The sequence below is a fragment of the Palaemon carinicauda genome, chromosome 5 (assembly GCF_036898095.1).
Source record: "Palaemon carinicauda isolate YSFRI2023 chromosome 5, ASM3689809v2, whole genome shotgun sequence".
NCBI lineage: Eukaryota > Metazoa > Arthropoda > Malacostraca > Decapoda > Palaemonidae > Palaemon > Palaemon carinicauda.
The window spans coordinates 158,032,267-158,057,229 of NC_090729.1; the positions used below are offsets into that span (position 1 = coordinate 158,032,267).

Genomic DNA, 24,963 nt, shown 5'->3' on the forward strand with positions numbered 1-24,963 from the left:
TGTATATATATATATATATATATATATATATATATATATATATATATATATATATATATATATATATATGTATGTATGTATACTGTACTGGTGCTAATTTCATTCTTAAAAGTCAGGTTTAATAAAGGTAATAAAGCATAGTTAATACTGTTTTTTACTTCATGTAAAATAAAGTTTCGTTAAAATATAATTTTTTAGGGGAAAAAATTTCTTATCTAATTAATTGCCGATAATGAGAGTTGAGTGTACTTTGTAAAGAAAAGCTATAGTTCTGGGCATAATATATAACTGAAAATTAGTGCTATTAGCCGAAATAAAGAGAATAACTTGCTTCACAACGAATCCACTAAACTACAGGGTCGCTGGAACAGAAAACCGTCATTAAACCAGGAGTACTTTTACAATAATTCCATTATTTTCTATTATCCTCTGAGGAATGTCTCATCCAGTTTATTGTATATCATATAGTAGTAGGTTGGCCAGGGCACCAGCCACCTGTTGAGATACAACCGCTCGAGAGATATGGAGTCCTTTGACTGGCCAGACAGCACTACATTGGATCCTTCTCTCTAGTAACAGTTCATTTTCCTTTTGCTTACACGTACACTGAATAGTCTGACCTACTCTTCACATATTCTCTTCTGTCCTCATACAGCTGACAACACTGAGATTAACAAATAATTCTTCTTCACCCAAGAGGTTACTTCACTGTAATTGTTTAGTGACCCCTTTCCTCTTGGTAAGAGTAGAAGGGACTCTTTAGCTATGGTAAGCAGCTCAAACTATTGTCCTCTCAAGAGGTTAACTACTGCACTGTCATTGTTCAGTGGTCACTATCCTCTAGGTTAAGGGTAGAAGCAACTCTTTAGCTATGGTAAGCAGCTCTTCTAAGAGAAGGACACTCCAAAATTCAAACCACTGTTCTCTGGTCTTGGGTAGTGTCATAACCTCTGTACCATGGTTTTCCACTGTCTTGGGTTGAGTTCTCTTGCTTGAGGGTACACTCGAGCATACTATTCTATTTTATTTCTCTTCCTCTTGTTTTGTTAAAGTTTTTATAGTTCATATAGGAGCTATTCATGGTGTTACTGTTCTTAAAATACTTTATTTTTCCTGGTTTCCTTTCCTCACTGGGCTATTTTCCTTGCTGAAGCCCCTGGGCTTATAACATCCTGCTTTTCCAACTAGTGTTATACATTAGCAAGTAATAATAATAATAACAAGTGAGCAAGTCCTGAACGCGGACATGGTCCTCGTAGAGGACATACCTCCGCCAAGGTGACCTAGAGCGCCATATGTCCTAGAATCATGAATTGATGTGACTTCGACTTTCAAGTAACGTTTGACCTTTAATTTAGCTTAACCATTCAATGGCCTTGGCAGTTACCTGACACTGAGGTTGAAGGACTTTTGACTGTTTGTGTGTTGGTAGCATTGGGAAGCTCTTGTGGGTGTGTTCGATTTTATTTTTTTTTGACGTGATGATGGCATTGACGCGAGAGTCGAACATATGAATTAACAAGTGACCTTGATCTTCAAATGTACTTGACCTTCACGTGACCTTGACCTTCAGGTGACCTTGACCTTCACGTGACCTTGACCTTCACGTGACCTTGACCTTCAAGTGACCTGCTTGACTTTTGACCTTCAAGTGATCTTTGTTCATTTGCCACTGATACTTAATATGACATTGATATAATGCACCAATATGACCTTGACCTTTGACCTTTATAAATTTGAACATCACCCATGGGTTGCGCCTGGACTAGGACTTCCCTGTTGGCTTATGCAAAAGTCAGTGCTTTATTTCTGTCTCTTGATATGGCCACTTATGTCATAGTGACACCAGTGACCCCTGTGACCTTGACCTTGGGGTGACCTTGACCAAAATTTAATCAGTTCTTCCATACACATTGGGGAACTACTTGGCCAAGTTTGAAGTGATTCCGTGTAGAAATGTGGCCTCTACGTTGTCCACAGACAGACAGACAAACAGAGAAACAAACAAACAAACAAACAAACAAACCGAACCGAAAACATAACCTCCGCCACTTGGCGGAGGTAATAATAATAATAATAATAATAATTTCTATACAAGCATATGCTGCATATGAGCCTCTTTCTTTGTCTGCTTGTTACTATACTTACAATATTCATATTATGATGAAAGATGCATGAAGTGTCGGAGACGATAAATGAACAAGACAAAAACATAAAATTTGCCCATAAAAATACAGATGAGAATATTTCATCTTGCTCATGTATGCATTTGGTACATTTGGTGTGTTTAGGCAGGGATGATTTTGGATTTGAGGTAAGGGGCTCATAACTGGCTAGTAAATAACCCTGAAATAGTGTGATTATGTCCATATCATCAATGATGAGTAAAATTATTGCTAAAATCCCATACTAGTATATAATTAGAGTCTATTTAATAATTTTCTACAAAAAAAAAAAACCTTGAAGCCCTATTTCTCAAAATACAGAATAATATTTCCAAAGAAAATTTAAATTAATTTACATTTTTGGATATCAACTGAATTTTATCATTTAAACAAACCGATAGGGAATTTTATGGCCTACAATATGTACTTTTAGAAAACATGAAAAACTTTCATAAGAAAATATCACCTTTAAAAGTGACTTCTATACATTAATAAAATACTTATAAAAAATAAAGCGCTAGGAGAATTTCTAATGTACAACTTCTTGTGTATAAGATTTTCTTTCAAATTTTTAAGAAAAAAAAATTGGTTGAGAAACAAAATAGCAGACAAAGTTTGTAGTAACTTTAGAATAAGTATTAATTGGGCCTAGTTGCACTCCTTAAATCAATAAAAAAAATAGGTAAGAAAAAATTGATGAATAATTAACATTCAGCTTATTTATGGAGCAAATGAATTGCCTGCTAAACTAGCAGATACTAATTACTGAAAATGAAAGAGTAGTAAATCTAACCATATAATTCTCTGTGAAGAAAAAGAACACAGATTCCAAATATAACTTTACTAACTAGGACTTCTGAACCTAGGTTTCTTAGATGATGAAGAAATATGACAAATTTGAAAGTAATTTATATTTTTTCTAATAATACAAACCTGAAGTTCTTTATATAGGAGAGGATTCACCGTGCACTGGTGTAAAAGGCCATAAAAACTTTTAACGTAGTGTTAACAACCTCCCGGTAGTTACTGGGATAGTGAGGGAAGCCAGACCCACATGCCAAATCACTATCAAGACCACTTTTGATTGTATCCAGCACTTTCTGGGGGAAGGTTGTGGAGAGTTGAGTATGTGTAAGGAGCTTCAGGTTCGTATAGTTGGGAAAAATACAAATTACTTCCAAAGTTGTCATTTGTTCCTATACAAATACAAACCCTCATTCTTTACAAAGTCACCTATAGGTGAGTGTAAATCCATTCAACTAGCTGGAAACTTTGCCAAGGGTTTGCCACATCCTAAGCTCAAAGAAATTTGGGATGGGTATCCTAACACCTCAAGAATCTGTTGGTTTAATAAAACTAGAAAGGTCACCAGCCCGTGCAATAATGGACAGTAAGTGGGGAACCAATCTGTGACTACATTTAGGCTATGTATTAACAATGGATTTGTGGTTATACACAGAGACCTAGGCAACCCAAATCCCCATTGCAAGGAAATTGGGGATGCAATGGAATATAAAATCATAAATATATATTCAAGCAACTTTAAAAATGGAGCTTACCTGCAGCTGATGGATGCCAGCTAGCAGGGTCTTGGATGATGTACCCCAAGAGAGGGAAAGATGAAGAAAAGAAAAGGCCTTTACATTCACTCCAGGCTAATACCATAATCTCTGCCCTTGACTGATTGCTAATTGTCCTGTAAGAGAGCTAAGGCAGCTAGACCACTTGCCTTGTGGCCACCACAAAGCCTGGATAGACCGTATCTAGGGACCAATGTCACATGTCGTTGAAAGTGGTTTGACTTCCACACGACTGTTTGAAACACCTGTCAATGAAAAATCCCCTTTGAATGCCAGGGGCATCTTCTCTGATGAATAGGGTAAGGATTGAGGTCAATGACCTGCCTAATCCTGGAGGAAATCGTGTTTTTGGTTATTGTCTTTTTGACCCTGGCCGTGATGATAAGCAGATGTTTGCTGTGTGGACGACCTCCTATGGTACACTTGAGATAGAGCTTTAATACTCCCACAGGACATTGTAACAGATTATCAGTATCATCAGTTACCTCCCATACACTCACAATTCAGGAGGGACCGAACCTAGCATCGCTACAGCCGGATTTTGAGTCTTAGCAATAAACTCGGGGACGAAGCCAAGTGCAACCTACCCCTTCCTCTTGAATGCTTGAATGGGTGATGTCTTAGATGAGACCTTGCAACTCACTGACCCTCTTTACAAAGGCCAAGGTAAGAGGAATCACCGTTTTAATGGTCTAGTCACGGCCCGACGTTTGACTCAACAGTTCATAAGAAGCTTCATTCAAGAAACATAAGACTTTAACCAAGTTCCAATAAGGTCTTACTTTCGACCGATGGCAAGATAACTCAAAAGCTCTGTATGAGTACGGATAATTCTGCTGAAAAGGATAAATGTCAACTCCTTAAGGAATAGCCTTTCACTACTGAGACTGAGTAAAGATCTTCCTCACAGAGATGAAACAGGGCACCAGCCACCCGTTGAGCTATTTTAACAAGTCACTGGGTTCTTTGACTAGCCACATTGCACTACATTGGTTCCCTCTCGGGCTACGGCTCTTTTTTTCCTTTGCCTACACATACACTAAATAGTCAGGCCTATTGTTTATACATTCTCCTCTTTCCCTATATACCTGACAACACTAGGATAACAGAGAAATTCATCTTCACTCACGAGGTTAACTACTACAATAATCATTCAGTGGCTATTTTCCTCTTGGTAAAGGTAGAAGAGACTCTTTAGCTATGGTACGCAGTTCTTTTCTGAGGACACTCCAAAATCAAACCTTTGTTCTTTAGTCTTGGGTAGTGCCAAGCCTCTGTACCCTGGTCTTTCACTGTATTGATTTAGAATTCTTTTGTTTGGGGGTACATTCAGTCACACCATGTTTCCTGATTTCCTTTCCTAACTGGGCTATTTCCCCTATTGGAGCCCTTGGGTTTATATTGGATTCTAACTAGGTTTATAGCTTAGCTAGTAATAATAATAATAATAATAATAATAATAATAATAATATTAATAATCAGGGGTATAGGAGCACAAAAGATTTCCCACTTCGCCAGATAGACTGGGATAGAGGACCTCCTGAGGTGTCCAGACTTTGCAAATAGTAGCAAAAACCCTTTCAGAGTGATATGCTGGATAACCTCCAGGTATGAAGTCACATGGATGCGACTTCTATGTGATAGCTCTTTGTGTGTGGTTGACATGTAAGTGGGTAGCTCCCTTGGAACCTGTGTCAGCAGCAGGAGGAGGTCCAGTTACCACTTTGCACACTGCCATAGCAGAGCTATTAGCGTGATTGATAGGTTGAAAGATGACCCAAACTCGAGGCAAAACAGGGGAACGCATAAGCATCTAGGTGTTCTAGGGATGTTAGAATGCATCCTGGAAGACTGTTAGTAGGTTTGGTACTGGAGAGTAGTACATCGGCAATCTGTGATCTAGATGTCACAAAGAGGTCTAGTAGCGGCGAACCTCACATAGTCAGGACTTTGGTCGCTATGTAAGGATTCAAAGACCATTCGGACCCAACTATATGAGTCCTCCTGCTTAGACTGTCTGTAATGATGTTCCTTCATTGTCTGAAAAGGAGACCTGTTTGTTTTCTGTCCATCGGAAAATCTCTGCAACTAGATGGCAGAGCTATTGTGAAAAGGTATCTCCTTGTTTGTTTAAGCACACTACTACAGTCGTTTTGTAGCTAAAAAGGTTGCCTTCAACTACAGGTTTATGTGGCATTGCCGATAGGAGCTGGACAAGAGTCCGGCCATGTGCTGTTACAGGTGAGACTCTCACCCTTTTGATGTGTGTGAAGAGCATCAAATCTGGAAGAGATGAAAGAAAATCTACCCCTCTGAGAAGGTTAGAGTCTTGCATCCACCAACTAAAGCCTTTCTCCTGCTCTTATCCTACCGGAATTAACGCTTCCAGAGGAACCCTGCTTAGACCATAGGGCATTTGTGCCATCACTGAAGTGACTGAGTGCAGAGGCGACTGTTGGGGACTAAAGCATTCATAGGATATTAAGTGTTCCAAAAGGCATTGCCACTGGTCAGCATGTAGCGAACCTCACACAAGAGTAAACACTACCTTTTGACTCTGCTTTGAGATGGAAATATCTTCCATAATCGGGTGTTTATTTGCGTTTCTAGATTTACCAGGTCTTGCTTGAGCTGCAGGGATGACTTTCAAAGTTTACAATGACCCCTAGATCATAGCAAAACTTGAGAGGCTTTCTCTGTATACGAAGGGTCTCTACCGAGTCAGCTAGAATCAACCAGTCGTCCTGATAACAGAGTAGACTAGTGCCTTTGGCAGGGGCTCAGGCTAAAACTAGAGTTAACACCCTCGGGAACACTTGTGGTGCTGTCACAGGCTGAAGCATAGCACTCAAAACTTGTATGTCCTGTCGTGCTGTTGGAATCTTAGGTACTTCCTTGACACTGGATGGATCGTATCTGAAAGTACATATCTTTCAGGCCCAACTTGATCATGAGGTCTCCTGGTGTGACCGTGGCTCAGTCTCCATCTTCAATGGAGTTTGAAGGACAAACTCGTTCAAGACAGAGGGCTATGACTAATCTCCAGCCTCCAGATGAAGCCTGGGATCCCATCAATGACCTCCTGGAGAAGGTCTTTCTTAAAGATCATCTGGACTTCTGACTGAAGGGCGACGTCCTCCACTGATCCCTTCTTTCGTGAAGGACAATGATCTCACTGGACGAGTAACTGTGAGGGAGAGAGCTGATGAACGGGACAACGTAACCCGATTGAAGGGCACTTACTATCCAGGGTTCAGCCCATGGCACTGCCAACACTGTCACCTTCTTCACAGGAATCACCCAACCAGTGGAACTGCAGGGGGGGAATGGACCCATAGTGGGAGCACTATCCTCATCTAGCAAGTCTCCCTCCCTTCCTCAAGACCTTCAGCCCTTGAAGGGTTGTCAGGAAAGGCTATTCATTCTAGCAATGAAGTGCCTAGAAGGATCCCTGGAAGTTTTATGCGCTTGTCGCTGCACAGGGGTGCCACTCTATGTCTTTTGGATCTGGCTTATCTATCACAATGTAAGGCTGCCTTTCCCACTGATTCTGTATTTTTGAATGACCCACGATTTTAAAAATTCTCATGATGACTGCCTCCAACTGGCAATTTGGTTGCATTGGTGATCTGATCAGAACTATGCTTTCTTTTGAGAGCTCCTTATCTGAGTATTTTGAAGCTATATAGAATGCACTTCTCAGTATTTGTTTGTGAGCTGCCACCCACTCATTGGTGTCTCCCTCATCTTCACTCTGTTTTATATAACAGATGATCAAAAGGCAATTTCTGCTCTTTCTCCAGGATTCTCAACCTAATGTGTTGCGTTTGGTTAAAGCCTTTGGCCCGCGGAACAACTCTTGGCTATCCCATAAATAGTACCTAATTCTTTAAAGGCTGCACATTCAAAATTCCTCCCTTGGTCACTCTCAATACAATTTGGCATGTCAAAGCTCAAGAACATTTTGGCTACTGTGTGCCTTCTGATCTCTCATGAGGATAACTTGGGTGAATTTAGCAGAGCTTAAGCACATAGCATTCTTGATGCTGAAAGAATTGTTCTAAGGGTGAAAACTATAACTAAAACTTCAAGAAGGGTGAAAACTATAACTAATACTTCAAGAAGGGTGAAAACTATAACTAATACTTCAAGAGATTTCGTAGCTATCAGCAACCCAAGTATGGCTTTGAGATTCTTCCTTCTGCTAATTTGCACCTCAAACACTTCTCACAATAATTTCTAAGGTCCTTGGATTTTCAGACCCAAAAATCTACAGGCTAGATGTAGGAATCTGTGGTTTTAGAGCTTCTGGCAAGATAGGCTGGTTGCCTTTTTTTCACTGTCGCTTGACTTGTATATAGGTCACTCCTAACCTTAGATGAATGCTATCAAAGCCATTAAAAATCTTTTAAGATTCTTTCGTTACTTTCTTCCTCTGAACATATATCTGGGTGAACTCTAGCCTTCATATAATAAATCACTCTTTAGAGCACCTAATCTGGTTGAAAATCCAATATGTCCTATTATGAAATCTGTGGCAATGTACCAGTAGCTACTATGTTGGCAGACACTTCTTGAATACAGTACACAATGATAATTAGTCTGGGATTTATTGACAATGTCAAGTTGAATCTCAGTCACAAACTTTAACCCAAACTCTGTCGCCAAAGTGTGGATATGTAGCTTTTCAAAGCATGCCAAATAAGATTCTGGTTCCTTCTGCCGTCTTCTGCTTAATGCGTAAGCATTCATATTTAGTTTCCCCATTTGTACTTGATTTTCAGCTAGAATGGTGCTAACTTAGCCACCCATCTAAATTCCGTAGGCCCTAACAAAGCAGTTGAATGAATGTATGACAAAGGGTTGTAGTCTGTGTATACAATACACTGGGCTCCTATTGTATAAGACGTATACTTTTCAGTCACTACCCACTTCAATACGAGTAGTTCAAATAGGAAACTATTGTAGTCTGCAGCACTTGAGGCTCTGCTGGCATAGCTTTTTATGGCTTTGCCATTCAGACCTTGAGATAATACTGTTTCCAAACCATCAAAACTTGTCTACAGTATGTCTCAAGTACATATGGCTGGATGAAATCTGGATACCTCAGCACTGGAGGTTGTGCTAAGGCATCTTTATGGCTCTGGAATGCATGTTGACCTTCTTTGTCCATATTCCAAGGAAAAATAGTCTGACTAGGCTTCCGCCAGCTCCCTTTTTGAACAGTATTTCCGGTCAGCTGACATAGAGGATGCGCAACCACTGAAAAGCATTGAACAAAGTGCCAATACAGTAGTACCTGGCTAAACCTAAGAACTTCAGAAGCCGTTGTGCATTCTTGGGAGTGAGCCCGTCTTTGATAGCTGATATTTCTCTAGATCCGGAGGAACATCATCTTTGGACCAAGATACCTGTATTTCAACCTTCCATAAAGCATCTGGCCTTTACTTGGTTTGACTTTGAGGTTCTCTGCTTTCAACCTCTCCAGGACCACCTCCAGACATTCCACTGTTCTACTGAAGACTAAAATCTTGTCAAGGTATTTCATCACATCCCTGATATTAATGGCACTGATCACCTTGTCCATAAGCAGCATAGACCTTGCTGGAGCCCCATTAAATCTTTGCTCAATTTTTTATTTTGTTCAATTTTCACCTCAAATATATATTTCAAGTTAACATAATTTTCAAAATTTAACTCAATAGCCTTATAAAAGTAATTTTTTTTAACAAACAGGAAAGGTGGGTGAAAGAAGAATAAACACAGATAGTTAACCAACCAGGGTACGGAATAGTTTGGAACGTTAAGTATTATTAAGAGTGATGTTAAGTATGGTTTTAACCACAATTTTACCAATATGAAGGTACGTGTATCTTGCTTGTTTTTCTTTTACTTTTTGTTTTCTAGTATAGTATTTTTTATGCTGGGGCTAATAATTGTGAATCTTGCAAAATGAGAGGGTTGGCGAGACTTGGGAGGAGGAGGAGGGGGGGAGGGGGGGTTGTGAACCTTGTATTTCTCCTATTGATTGATACTGCGTTTCTTGCACAGTTTTTATATCTGATGGAGGAATTGGCATGTTTAATGTCAATTAGATTCAATTAAGAGTATGAAGATTTCACCGCCAACCGAACCCGGAGGGTTTCGTATAACATAATAAAAGTGTGATAAGTGAATATAAAACAGGGTGCACCGGGATCCAACTCTGTTGACCGGTGGCCAACCCGTCTAGACAGAGACGAACCCGCCGGGACACCCGGAGGACAAAGTCCATACACACTGAACTACCCCCTCTAAAGGAGGGAAGGCCACGGTCCCCTAGGGGAGGGGGGAGAGAAGCCTAACCGCCCACCTAGCGAGAGGGGGAGCATGGGGGAGGATCACGTGATACGGAGCAGCAGGGCTACCAACTGACGATCCCCAACCAGACAGATCAAACGGAGTAATAGCACAAATATTCATTATAATAGTAATAGCGTTGAAAACTTATATAAATATACACATAAAAATTTTAGGGCAAGGCATGCAACATAATAAATAAATCACAAAGGACACACCTGATGACTTATAAAATAAATTTGCCGCCTAGTAACGAAGGTCGGCAAGCCATAACGATACGTAACTGATATCGGCCCTAAAAATGAACCACGAGGGTTCTAAACGCTAAATAATGAATATTCACAAAAACAAATAACATTTAATTAATAATAAAAATAATACACATAGTAACACCGCGACACAGGCGTGCTAAAAGGAGTTAGGTTCTGAGCGGATGCAGAGTTGGTGGTGCCGAGTGAGGTTGAACGGCTCTCCTCTATTGGGATCTTTGTCGTGGATGAATCTAAATAGTGCGGGACCTCTGGATTATACGCCCAATTTTATACCGACACCAATAGGTGAGCGAGCTAGTTAACCTAGCACTCCTTTACATTTTTTCTCTGGTATATTTAGCAGTAAATTACCTAAGAATAAGTGCTAAATGGAGCTTATTCACTGGGCGGCACAGGTCCCTCGCCCAGAAATAGATTTTTCCTACGTCAAAATCCCTTTTTTAATGAGCTCTCACTGTCTATTGTGTAATAATGCCATCCTGTTGTATCTTATGAAATGCTTGAAACTCACTTGTTATTCCTTTACGGTTTTGTGGTCTCTTGTTCCCCCTCATGGTGTTTTCTACCTTACTTATTGCTTCTTCAGAGAATGCATTGTTAGTAAATTGTTATCAGCTAATACGCTGTTTATTATTGTGAGGTAGAATCTTCCTAGACGCTGCCGCAATTTTATTGCTATATTTGTTATCGCAATTCTTGTGTCATCTTAAATCATTCAAAAGGCTTTTTGCATTAACTTGAAAATTCCCTCTATGGTAGCTGTTACTTTGGCATAACTTGCACCATTATTTGTAGTGGATGTTGCATATCTGTTCTCCTTCATCTTTTGCATTTTCTTTTTACTTAGATTGTTTTTTACTAGGAATTTGGCTGCTAAAGTTTTATGTTGTTGGTTTGACACATTTCTTTTTATTTTCTGTACATTTCTTGCATATAACATCATGTGATTAGCATTTGAAGCATATTTTGAATTTTTTATCTTTAAAACATTCCTTTTACAAATGTGCATAGGAATAGCTTTAGAGCAAATTACCAAATTCACAATTTCTTGTTCAATACTTTGACTTGGGATGTATTGGTAGGACATGAAAAGGCTTCCTTCTAAGGCTCTCTTTGCCATATGAAGTTATACTAAACCTAATTTTCCCTTTGCAGCAATTATTTGGGATTTTATCACATCACCCACTCTAGCACAGTAATTTTTCCTTTTAGTAGCAAATTTAAACATGTCCGCCTTGAATTTTTAATTTTTTTTTTTTAACAATTTTCACTTTATATATATATTTGTATATTACTGTTTCTCAATGTAATATATTTACTTCCTATTTGCAGCCCTGGAATATGTGATAATGACGATCACGAAACGTCAGGATTTTTAATAAATGGATATCTAGAACTACCTATTTCCCTGTCCTTTTTGAGAAATATAAGATACTGGCTGCCGCCACCTTCTCTGATGATGTCTCTTGGACCTATTTCAACCTGGGCGTGGCTGTGAGGGGAACCAACAAAGAACTACCTTAAATATGGAATTTCAAAGTTTTTTCTACGTACTGCTTTTTCTACTTCGCATCAGATCAAGAGGCTTCCTTCGTTTCCATGAACTTGTTCGACATCGTTACGGAGCTGAACTACTTTCGCAGTGCAGGACTCTCGAGAAGAGGAAATTTGAAAAGGCCAAACTTGATCTTGAATTTCTTCAATATTGTCAACTGAATAATATTGTACCAAATTTTGTAAAATTTAAACTGTATAGATCGTCTTTATACCAAACACAATTTTATCATGATGCAACAAAATGTCTTTTAGAAATAGAAATAACGAATAAACAAAAATCTGTTAACAAGCATAACGATGTCATCAACGATAATCTTAAAAATCTATGTAACAATTTTACCTTGATTGACTCAATAATTTTTAAAAAACTTTTTAATAAGAGTATTTCTGAGTAGGTTTCTACCATACAAGAGTGTCATAACAGGAAACTGAGAAGCTTGGGAGTTTTTATTCCAAATTTTAACAAAGAACAAACCACTGTTTTCAGTTACAGTGGTACCTCTACATACGAATTTAATTCGTTCCACAACCAACTTCGGATGTAGAAAATGTTCGGATGTAGAAACGAATTTTCCCATAAGAATACATGGTAATTCATTTAATTTGTTCCTCAGCCTAAAAACCCATAATAAATCCTTAATAAATGGCTACACATAATTACACATAACAATAACATAACTGCATAATATGAAAGAAGCATGTAAAAAAGATAATTATAAAGAAATAAATAAAAAAAGTGTTTTATTGCCACTTTTACCTTAGAGACAGGCAAACGCAGGTGTAGGATTTGCTACGCCAGGAGGAGATGGACGATCGGCGAGAAGGTAGACATGGTGTTAACATTTTCTTTAAATAAATACTAGGTAGGTAGGTAGTAGGTTGGCCTGGGCACCAGCCGGCCGTTGAGATACTACCGCTAGAGAGTTATGGGGTCCTTTGACTGGCCAGACAGTACTACATAGGACCCTTCTCTCTGGTTACGGTTCTTTCCCTTTGCCTACACAGACACCGAATAGTCTGGCCTATCCTTTACAGATTCTCCTCTTTCCTCATACACCTGACAACACTGTGATTAATAGACAATTCTTCTTCACCCAAGGGGTTAACTACTGCACTGTAATTGTTCAGTGGCTACTTTCCTCTTGGTAAGGGTAGAAGAGACTCTTTAGCTATGGTAAGCAGCTCTTCTAGGAGAAGGACACTCCAAAATCAAACCATTGTTCTCTATTCTTAGGCAGTGCCATAGCCTCTGTACCATGGTCTTACACTGCCTTGGGTTAGAGTTCTCTTGCTTGAGGGTACACTCTAGCACACTTTTCTATTTAGTTTCTCTTCCTCTTGTTCTGTTAAAGTTTTCATAGTTTAAATAGGAAATATTTATTTTAATAATGTTACTATTCCTAAAATATTTTATTTTTCCTTATTTCCTTTCCTCACTGGGCTATTTTCCCTGTTGGGGCCCCTGGGCTTATAGCATCCTGCTTTTCCAACTAGGGTTGTAGCTTAGCATATAATAATAATAATAATAATACTAATAGAAATAATAGAAAAAATAGATGATATATGTAGAAACCATAAAGACTGGAATATACTCCTATCCGGAGATTTTAACTTTCCTTTCGGGGATTGGAAAGAACGGATAGAAGAAAGTGGTTGTATGTATACATATAAAAAAGAGAGTAATAGTAGCGCAGAAGATAAGAGGCAATTTGAAAAGCTTCAAGATATACTATTAGAGCATAATATGCAACAAATAAACCACATTCCAACAAGAAAGAAAAATATCCTAGATCTAGTATTTGTGAATGAGGTGAATTATGTTAAAGAAATAATAGTGTATAACACGGGAATTTCAGACCACAATGTCATAGAATTGATAGTTCATTCAAAAGCAAGTGATCGCAGAATTAATAAAAGCACAAAACTTTGGGAAGGATATGGAAAATATAATTTTTACAGTAAGAATATAAAATGGTCAGAAATAAATGAAGAACTGAATAAAGAATGGAAAAATGTATTTGTAAGTGATAATATACAGGTAAATACGGACATACTGTACAAAATACTGGAGAAAATTGTTGAAAAATATGTACCGAAAAAAAACAATAAACAAAAGACGTGCATACCAAGAGACAGAAGGATCTTATTTCAGAAAATTAGAAAGTGGAAGAAAAATCTTGCAAAAGAAAAAAATGTGGAAAATGAGGGAAATAAAATATAAGATAGAAAATGCAGAACAAAAGATTATACAGTCGAAAGAAAATGAAAAAAGGTACTTAGAAGAAAGGACACTTCAAAATATAAAAAGAAACCCCAAAGTACTTTACTCCTATGCAAAAAAGAGAGGGGGAGGAGGGGGGGAGGAGGGGGGGACGCCCCCAGGGCCCTGGGGGCCTCCCCCCCTCCCTGGGGGCCTCCCCCCCTCCTCCCCCCCCTCCCTGGGGGCCTCCCCCCCTCCTCCCCCCCTCCCTGGGGGCCTCCCCCCCTCCTCCCCCCCCTCCCTGGGGGCCTCCCCCCCTCCTCCCCCCCTCCCTGGGGGCCTCCCCCCCTCCCTGGGGGCCTCCTCCCCTCCTCCCCCCCTCCCTGGGGGCCTCCCCCCCTCCCTGGAGCCTCCCCCCCTCCCTGGGGGCTTCCCCCCCTCCTCCCCCCCTCCCTGGGGGCCTCCCCCCCTCCCTGGGGGAGGAGTGGGGGAGGCCCCCAGGGAGGGGGGGAGGCCCCCAGGGAGGGGGGGAGGCCCCCAGGGAGGGGGGAGGAGGGGGAGAGGCCCCCAGGGCCCTGGGGGCGTCCCCCCCTCCTCCCCCCCTCCTCCTCCCCTCCCTGGGGGGGGGAGGCCCCCAGGGAGGGGAGGAGGAGGGGGGGAGGAGGGGGGGGAGGCCCCAAGGGAGGGGGGGAGACCCCCAGGGAGGGGGGAGGCCCCCAGGGAGGGGGGGAGGAGGGGGGGAGGCCCCCAGGGAGGGGGGGAGGCCCCCAGGGAGGGGGGGGAGGAGGGGGGGAGGCCCCCAGGGAGGGGGGGAGGCCCCCAGGGAGGGGGGGGAGGAGGGGGGGAGGCCCCCAGGGAGGGGGGGAGGCCCCCAGGGCCCTGGGGGCGTCCCCCCCTCCTCCCCCCCCTCCTCCTCCCCTCCCTGGGGGCTTCCCCCCTTCCCTGGGGGCCTCCTCCCTCCCTGGGGGCCTCCCCCCCTCCTCCCCCCCTCCCTTGGGGCCTCCCCCCCTCCTCCCCCCTCCCTGGGGGCCTCCCCCCCCTCCCTGGGGGCCTCCCCCACTCCTCCCCCCCTCCCTGGGGGCTTCCCCCCCTCCCTGGGGGCCTCCCCCCCTCCCTGGGGGCCTCCCCCCCCTCCCTTGGGGCCTCCCCCCTCCCTGGGGGCCTCCCCCCCGCTAGAGAGTTATGGGGTCTTTTGACTGGCCAGACAGTACTACATTGGATCCTCCTCTCTGGTTACGGTTCATTTTCCCTTTGCCTACATACACACTGAATAGTCTGGCATATTCTTTACATATTCTCCTCTATCCTCATACACCTGACAACACAGATTACCAAACAATTCTTCATCACCCAAGGGGTTACTGCACTGTAATTGTTCAGTGCCACTTTCCTCTTGGTAAGGGTAGAAGAGACTCTTTAGCTATGGTAAGCAGCTCTTCTAGGAGAAGGACACTCCAAAATCAAACCACTGTTCTCTAGTCTTGGGTAGTGCCATAGCCTCTGTACCATGGCCTTTCACTGTCTTGGGTTAGAGTTCTCTTGCTTGAGGGTACACTCGAGCACACTCTCCTATCTTATTTCTCTTCCTCTTGTTTTGTTAAAGTTTTTATAGTTTATATAGGAGATATTTATTGTTGTTACTCTTCTTAGAATATTTTATTTTCCTTTTTTCCTTTCCGCACTGAGCTATTTTCCCTTTTGGAGCCCCTGGGCTTATAGCATACTGCTTTTCCAACTAGGGTTGTAGCTTAGTAAGTAATAATAATAATAATAATAATAATAAAGGGAGAATAGAAATAGGCCCTCTAAGAATTGAAGGACGGCTAACGAATGAAAAAAAGGAAATAAGCAACATATTAGCAGAAAAATATAAGAGTGAGTTCACGGCAAGAATTGCGAATGAGAATAATGAAACAGAAATGAGAGAAGAAAATGTTGAATATCTAACGGATATAGATATTAATGAAGCAGATATTGTCAAGGCTATAAACGAACTTAAAAATGGATCGGCAGCCGGACCAGATGGAGTTCCAGCGATTTTGTTTAAAAAACTGCAAACACTATGGCGAAGCTGCTTGCAATACTGCTAAGACAAAGTGTAGATATGAGTGAGATATACGTTAAACATAAATTAGCTTACATAACCCCTATCTTCAAAAGTGGATCAAGACTAGAGGCAAGCAATTATAGACCTGTTAGTCTAACATCACATATTATGAAAGTGTATGAAAGGTAATAAAAAAGAAAATAATGAACCATTCGGTCAAAAATATTTTGTTTAATATGGGTCAACACGGTTTCGTGCCTGGAAAAAGTACACAGACCCAACTGATAGCACACTATGAAAACATATACAAAAATATGATAAATGAAAAAGACACAGATGTGATCTATCTAGATTTTGCAAAAGCCTTTGACAAGGTAGACCATAACATATTGGAGAAAAAAATGAGAAAGCATAATATTGTGGGAAAGATAGGAAAATGGGTAAAAGAATTCCTGCAAAACAGAAAACAGATAGTGGTTGCAAATGACGAGAAATCAGATGAAGCCCAGGTAATATCGGGTGTGCCACAAGGTACGGTATTAGCAGCACTGATGTTTGTTATTATGATCTCAGACATAGACTGTGATGTTGAAAACTCCGTAGTGAGAAGTTTCGCCGATGACACAAGAATAAGTAGAGAAATTACTTGTGATGAAGATAGGAACTCACTAAAAAGAGATCTAAACAAAATATATGAATGCTGGGCAGAGATAAATAGGATGGTATTTAACTCCGATAAATTTGAATCAATAAATTATGGAAACAGAGAAGGAATGGTATATGCATACAAGGGACCTAATAATGATACAATCACAAACAAGGAAGCAATTAAAAATCTTGGTGTAATGTTAAATAGGAATATGTTATGCAACGAGCAAATAGCAACACTGTTGGCTATATGTAAAGCAAAAATGGGAATGTTATTCAGACACTTTAAAACAAGAAAAGCAGAACACATGATTATGCTTTACAAAACTTATGTACGTAGTACACTCGAGTACTGCAATGTGATATGGTACCCACACTACCAAAAGGATATTGTGCAAATAGAGAGTGTATAAAGGTCCTATACTGCTAGAATAGAAGTAGTTAAGGACCTTGACTACTGGGAAAGACTGCAATTTTTAAAACTATACAGTCTAGAAAGGAGAAGAGAACGCTACATGATAATACAAGCATGGAAGCAAATAGAAGGAATTACTGAAAACATCATGGAGCTTAAAATATCAGAAAGAGCAAGCCGAGGTAGATTAATAGTGCCAAAAAATATTCCAGGTAAACTAAGAAAGGCGCACAGGACATTAATCCACTACGCACCAGCATCGATAATGCAGCGACTATTTAATGTGCTGTCAGCTCATCTAAGAAACATATCAGGAGTGAGCGTAGATGTGTTTAAGAATAAGCTCGATAAATACCTAAGATGCATCCCAGACCATCCAAGACTGGAAGATGCAAAGTACACCGGAAGATGCATTAGCAACTCTCTGGTGGATATACGAGGTGCCTCACACTGAGGGACCTGGGGGGAACCCAAACAAAAAATAAGGCAGTAAGGTAAGGCTCTCTCTCTCTCTCTCTCTCTCTCTCTCTCTCTCTCTCTCTCTCTCTCTCTCTCTCTCGTTCTTCTTCACTGTTAGTGTTAGAGACGTCTATTAATTTTTTCTGAGAGAGAGAGAGAGAGAGAGAGAGAGAGAGAGAGAGAGAGAGAGAGAGAGAGAGAGAGATTAAACAAAAATGAGAGATTAAACAAAAATGTGTTGTGTACATATGATTTCTGGGTCGACCTGTGGCGCCCGGTGAAAAGTCCTTCTTGTATGTCTTTTCTGATAAAACCTTCCAATTATACCAGAGAAAGATAAAAGCATGGAATGCTGAGGTTACAACCCTCGCGCGAGCACCTTTTGGGTGTCGTGTATAAAGCAAAGGCGCGTGAAATCCACTATTCACAGGTTGTCTTCCATTTAGTTAATTCCTTCGTCAAAGGGATGGGCCGATACAAAGCCCCTAGACACACCCCCATCGCCGCACCACCCACGCCACGACGCGATCGCCATCTGAACAACATCCTTCTTTTTGGAATACAAAGTGTTGAATTGTTTTGTTGTGCTCTCGGTCTTTTTTATCAATCGTGGATTTATTTTGTCATGTCCGAAGCTCCAAAAACACACATTCCAATGTTAAGTACCATAGTTTGTTTTGACAGTATTTTATTGTACCGGGCCTTTGTTTTATATCCAGTATAGTCTGTTTTATTATTCCCGTCTGGCCTTTCATGGCGGCCATTGTTTGTTCACTTGTTTGGGATTTCATCTTTGTCTGCCCGTTTAGTACTCTGTCACTTAGGTTCTTGGTTAAGTCCCTGGCCTTATGCCTTTAGAACCGTTATTATTTTTATTTTTATTTTTTTGTGTATTTATGCTCATGGTACTTTTTGCTAGTAGTCCAGCCTACGAACGAGATAGCGATTTAGCTTTGTATTTGTTTAGTACCCGCCCCTCTGAGGCGTTCGTCACTCGACTGTGCTATTTATTTTAAGTTTTAGCAGTTGCTATTCTTCGATCGTAGTGTTTTATGGATGTACAGGTTTATTTTATACGTTTATAATAGTGTTGTGTGTTTTTTAGTCCTGTTTTTGTGTTTAAGAGAGCGAGAGCTTGGAGTCCCCGTTTTCTGTTCGCAGTCACGAGTTACCCCTTTCTCTCGTTTTCTTTCTTAGCTCCGGTGGGGGAGCGGATTTCCCGTTTTCCGTTTCGTGCGTTCAGCGGGTTCTCCCTCCCTCACCTCTCCCCCTCTGGGTGGATGATAACTTACGAGTTATTTATTTTTAGTGACTTTTCAATTGTTAGCGTTATTTTGGTCCGTGTTTCGTTCTCTCCCCGTTACGGCTCGGGAGTAGTTATGAACGTTTTCCACTCCGCCTTGAGTTATACTCCGCCATGAGGGATTCTCAATAACTTTCGTTCTATTGTTATATTTATATATTGTTTACTACATGGGACGGGCTTCATATTGTTTAGATACGACCCTCCGGTGGCCCTTACTTCGGTCTCAGGCCACGGCCATATCCACAATAGCCTTTGTTATTACAACTGTGTTTGTTATTCACAATAATTATTCAGGACCTTTCTTCTCCCTCCGGCCTCACCGGAGATCGTAAATACGCTTTACTATAATCTAAGCTTTAGACTTTAGCTGCGGCTTAGCTTTTTATCTTTCACAATTGAATTATTAGCCACAATTGAATTATTCAGGGCATCTCATTATCCTCCGGCGTCACCGGAGGTCGCCCAAACACTTCACACTTATAGTTGCCTTAGCTAATTAGCTAAGGCTCCTTTATTCAGGACATTTCATTACGCTCCGGCCTCACCGGAGCTCCGGCTTCACCGGAGGTCGCCCATACACTTCACACTTATATTTACCTTGCCTTTAGCTAAGGCTGGTGTTTATATTTATTTTAAGGGCATGTCACTGCTTCCCCGACCCTTGGAGGTCGGCGGATTGCTTTAAGTTAATTATCCTTATGTCATTAACAGACATTGGGTGCATTACAAATATACAGACAATTGAATATTGAAGTGCCAACAATGGTATGGGGCGGTATCAACTTAAAGTTAATATTCAGTTGTTTGGTCAATGCAATATGGGTGCTTAGGGAATTCAATGAGTGCCGGAACTCTAAAATAATAGGTTTTTTATCCCTTATCAGAGTTTCAAGCAACACCAGGCTCATGTCTCCTTTCTTTTACAGAAGGCCCGTTGTACTGCTGAAGGATGCTCTGCCTCGTTCAGCGACCCCGTAGGGCATGACCTCTGCCGGTCTCATGCTCACTGCTCCATTCCCTTTATCCAGGAACCGGGACAGCCCCAATACCCAGTTTGGTTCCCGGATTTGTGCTCGCTCTGTTACGAGCTGTCGTCAGTTCTGCTGAATGATGATGTAAGTGGGTTTTCCCTTTGTTCCTTATTTCTCATTGGCAGACACTAATATAGACATGAATATGATATACACAGTATATTTGGGAGGGCAAACCCCCTCCTCCATCACTAATCACTGCAAATCTTACAGGCCGATGATGTCTCTCTTCGTTCAGCAAGGGCTACTCTTCGTCCGTGGGTGTCGGGCTTTGGCAGGAATGCCCCGTCTGGCGCACCCTATCTCCTCGATGGGGACATGGCCTCCCGTCTCTTCCCAGGCTCGACTACTGCTGCAGTCTCCCCTGACCTTGCTGCCCCTTTAATTGAAGAAGTCAGGGCTACCATTTCCGTGGAGGACGAACCCCTCGTACCGATGGACATGGCGGGTCTGGATATAGACGTAGAACCCAGGGACGAGCAGGTAAGTGGTGCCGAGTTGGTGGAAACCCTTTTCTCTCCTACTCCCTCTCCTACCTCTTCCTTTCTAGGTTTTGATAACGCTAAGGCTTCTCCTCGGGATCCCTCTGCCTCCGTACGACCCAAGGTGAAGCCACTTCGAACTTATAAGACTTCAGCTTGGCCAGTATCAACGTCACCGGTCCCCGGACCCTCGACAGCTCCTGATATTCATATTGCTCCTCGTAAAACCACTACTCCTAAGAAGTCTAAGTCTACCAAATCCAAGAAAAAACCAACGGGTGACTTTCAGGTACCCTGGGCTGATCTCCTCCCCATCCAACTGATCAAAGGATTGGTCAGGGATCAAGTTCAACATCACTCTGGTGCAATAACAGAGATTAAGGATATGATGGCTACTCTGATCCGCGCCGGAACTCAGTTTCCTCCCCCTTCTGCCCCAGACGCATCGAAGCTGCCGCCCTTCGATAAAAACAATCCTTGGCGGTTTGCTTTGCATGCTCCATTCGTAGATGGTTCCCTAACTCTGGAGGGCATGGGCACCCGCCCTCTAGAGGACCTGGAGTTCTATCCCCCGGGCCTAGCATTCCCGTTCAATGGTTTTGTACGGTTAAAGGAACATGCATTGGTCCGTATGGACAAGGTACCGAAGGAAACGGTCATATTTCCAAAAGAGCAGGCCCAGGCTATCTGGGCCAGAACACTATCAGAGTGGGGGTGTATTAACTCCAAGCTCACCCCACACAAAGGTTCCTACACTATTTTTACGACAGCGGCCTCCATCTCTTTGCCACTCATAGACAAAGTCACAGAGCTGACTATACAGGCCATCAAGGAAGGCTCTTCCATGCCGGCTCTCAAGGAGACGGACCCCACCTCTTTGCTTATTCCGGGTTCCTCGGCAGCCTGGGATGCTGCGGCTTCTACCTTCACGGTGGGGAAACTAGACCCGGACTGTGCCTCTACTCTTTTCTCTGAGAAGCTTCCCAGATTAATAGAGAGTCTTCTCAAAACTGAGTTCGAGACCCGTACTAGACTTGCTAGGTCCCTCCAATCCATCACCTCCATGGAGTCCCTAGCATCTCTTTACCCAGAGGAAACGCTGTTCAGAGTCGCCACAAAGAACCAGCTGCTATCCTACCAAATAGATCTCCATGACTTCTGGTCAGCTCGGGTTAGTTGCAGGAAGTTCGTTCTGTCGGAGGCCACCATCAGGCATGAGCCGAACAGACTGATAGCGTCCTCCTGCTGGGGTAAAACCCTCTTCCCTCAGACCGAGGTGGATAAGGTTCTTCAGGACGCAGCGAGGGCAAACCAGAATTTGCAGGTAAGGTGGGGTCTCTCAGCCAAAAAGAGGTTCGAACCCCAGAGACACACGTTCTTCAAGAAGAAGCAGAGGTTTAGTCCTTACAAGGCGGCCCGGGGTACCTCGTCCCCACAGCCTTCCGCGGCCTCGACTTCTCGACAACAGGCGCCTCCTCAGCAGGTAGTCTACCTCGCTGCTCCCCCTGGTACACAGCCCAACCCCTCTTGGATGCCCTCACCTGCATACAACCCTGCCTACGAATCCTCCGGTTCCTTTCGTGGATACCAAAGAGGGAGTTTCAGAGGTAGAGGACAGTTCCGCCAACGCGGCGGGCCTAGAGCAAGGGGTTCCCGTGGAGGGAGGGGCCCTAAGTTCACTCCCTCCCAATGATGTGATGCCGGTAGGAGGGAGACTTTATCACTTCCGGGATCACTGGACCTTCAGTCCATGGGCTCACAGCATAATATCAAGGGGCTTGGGTTGGAAATGGTCACAGGGATCCCCTCCTCCACCGGTGACCTTCTTCCAGAGACCCACTCCCATCCTGGAAGAGTACACGGCGGAGTTACTCAAGAAGAGAGCAATCAAGCGGGTTCGATCCCTGAAATTCCAAGGCCGCCTGTTTACAGTCCCGAAGAAAGACTCGTCGGCGTTGAGGGTAGTTCTGGACTTGTCGAAGCTCAACTCTTACATCCTTTGCGACAAGTTCCGTATGATGACTATCTCTCAGGTACGGACCTTACTTCCCCGTGGGGCCGTCACCACCTCTATCGATCTTACCGACGCCTATTATCATGTCCCAGTAGCTCGAAACTTCTCTCCTTACCTAGGCTTCCGTCTCGGCAAGAGAGCCTTCGCATTCAAAGTCATGCCCTTCGGTCTCAGCATTGCCCCCAGGGTATTCACGAAACTGGGGGAGACGGTGCTCGAGCAACTCAGACACCAAGGGATACAAATCGTCGCCTATCTGGACGATTGGCTCATTTGGGCCCAGTCGCACCAGGAATGCAACAGAGCTACGTCGAAGGTACTCCATTTTCTCGCCAAACTGGGCTTCCAAGTCAACCTTCGGAAGTCCCGCCTACAACCATCAAGCCTCTTCGAATGGTTAGGCATCCGTTGGGACCTTTCAAAGCACAAGCTCTCCCTTCCTCCCAAGAAGGCGAGGGAGATAGCTTCCAAGGTCAGGAACTTTCTCAAACACAAACAGGTGTCCAGAAGAGCTTTAGAACGAATCCTCGGCCTACTCCAGTTTGCCTCACTGACCGATCTCCTATTAAAAGCCAAACTCAAATACATCAATCGAGTTTGGAGAAAGAGGGCGACAATACCTTTAAGAGACAAGACCTCGAAGATCCCCTCTGTCTTGAAAATGAGACTACAACCATGGTCCGATCGGAGGAACCTCTCCAAGTCGGTTCCTCTACAGTTCCCCTCTCCACAAGTGACAATTCATACCGACGCGTCTCTGAGTGGTTGGGGGGGTTACTCCCAGCATCAGATGTTTCAGGGCTCTTGGTCACCCGCCATGAGACAGTTCCATATCAATGTTCTCGAAGCCATGACGGTGTTCTTGACCCTGAAGAGAATCTCCCCTCCGAGGTCGACCCACATCAGAGTAGTTTCAGACAGCACGGCCGTAGTCCACTGCCTCAACAGGGGGGGGTCCAAGTCACCAAACCTGAATCAGATCCTGGTCACTATCTTCACCTTGGCAGCCGACAAAGACTGGTTCCTGTCAGCTACTCACCTAGCAGGAGTCCAGAATGTGATAGCAGACGCATTATCCAGGACGAGCCCACTGGAATCGGAGTGGTCCCTGGACATGCACTCCTTCCGGTGGATACTCAGGCTGGTTCCAGGTCTCCAGGTAGATCTATTCGCGACCTGACTCAATCACAAACTCCCATGTTATGTGATACCGAACCTGGGCCCTCAGGCTTATGCCATGGACGCATTAACCCTGGATTGGAACCATTGGCAGAAGATCTTCTTATTCCCTCCAGTGAATCTTCTACTGAAAGTCTTGCACAAACTCCGCTCCTTCAACGGGGCAGTAGCTTTAGTGGCACCTCACTGGCCAAAGAGCAGTTGGTTTCCTCTCCTCCTCGAGTTGAAACTCCGTCCCTTCCGGATCCCATTCCCCAAACTGACCCAGGTGGTCCAAACTCAGACTGTGTCAGATTCCTCAAGGATAGCCAAAACCCTAACTTTGTGGATTTCATGAAGTTTGCGGCACGTAGGGACTCAAACATCGACCCAGATAATGTCCTCTTTATAGAATCAGACAAAAGGGACTCAACGATTCGCCAATATGATTCGGCGGTTAAGAAACTAGCGGATTTCTTAAGGACTTCAGACCATTCGGTTATGACTCCTAATTTAGCCATCTCCTTCTTTAGGTCCATATTTGACAAAGGCCTAGCAGCTAGCACTATAACCACCATTAAGTCAGCTCTGAGGAAAGTCTTCCTGGTTGGGTTTAACATTAACCTGGCGGAGTCTTATTTCTCATCTATTCCAAAAGCATGTGCTAGGCTTCGACCTTCGGTTCGTCCTCAAAAGGTCTCTTGGTCTCTAAATGATGTCCTCAAACTGGCCTCCGACACGGACAACGAATCCTGCTCTTATATCACTCTTCTTAGGAAGACTTTATTTCTAACAGCTTTGGCCTCGGGTTCCAGAATCTCAGAACTAGCAGCTCTCTCACGAAACTCAGAGAACATGGATTTCCTCCCTTCAGGTGAGGTACTTCTTAGCTAAGAACGAGGACCCCCAAAATAGGTGGTCCCCTTGGAAGATTATTCCTCTTCTCCAAGATACTTCTCTATGTCCGGTCACCACTCTCAGGGCCTTTTTAGCCAGGACTGCTACCCGATCGTCTGGCCCCTTGTTTATCAGAGAACAAGGAGGTACCATTTCCATATGTTATCATGTTTGTTTATCCTTAACTCTCACTATGCCCTGTGGCTAGTTTATGTTTTGTGCCTACTAACCTCAATTATATATGATTTTCTTTACATGGTGTTGTTTCTCTCCCCTTATTAAATTAGTAGTTATTGTTGGGCTTGGAAGGCATTCTCTGGTACATTTTCACCGGGCGCCACAGGTCGACCCAGAAAAGGGATTTTGACGAAGGAAAAATCTATTTTTGGGGAG

At 43.0% G+C, this 24,963-nt stretch overlaps 1 protein-coding gene across 1 annotated transcript in view; it reads right to left on the minus strand.

Annotated features, from left to right (window-relative positions):
- The window catches only part of AGO3 (Argonaute 3), a 431,904-nt gene that overhangs the window by 258,021 nt on the left and 148,920 nt on the right, over positions 1-24,963 (minus strand). The gene's annotated exons all lie outside the window — the stretch shown is intronic.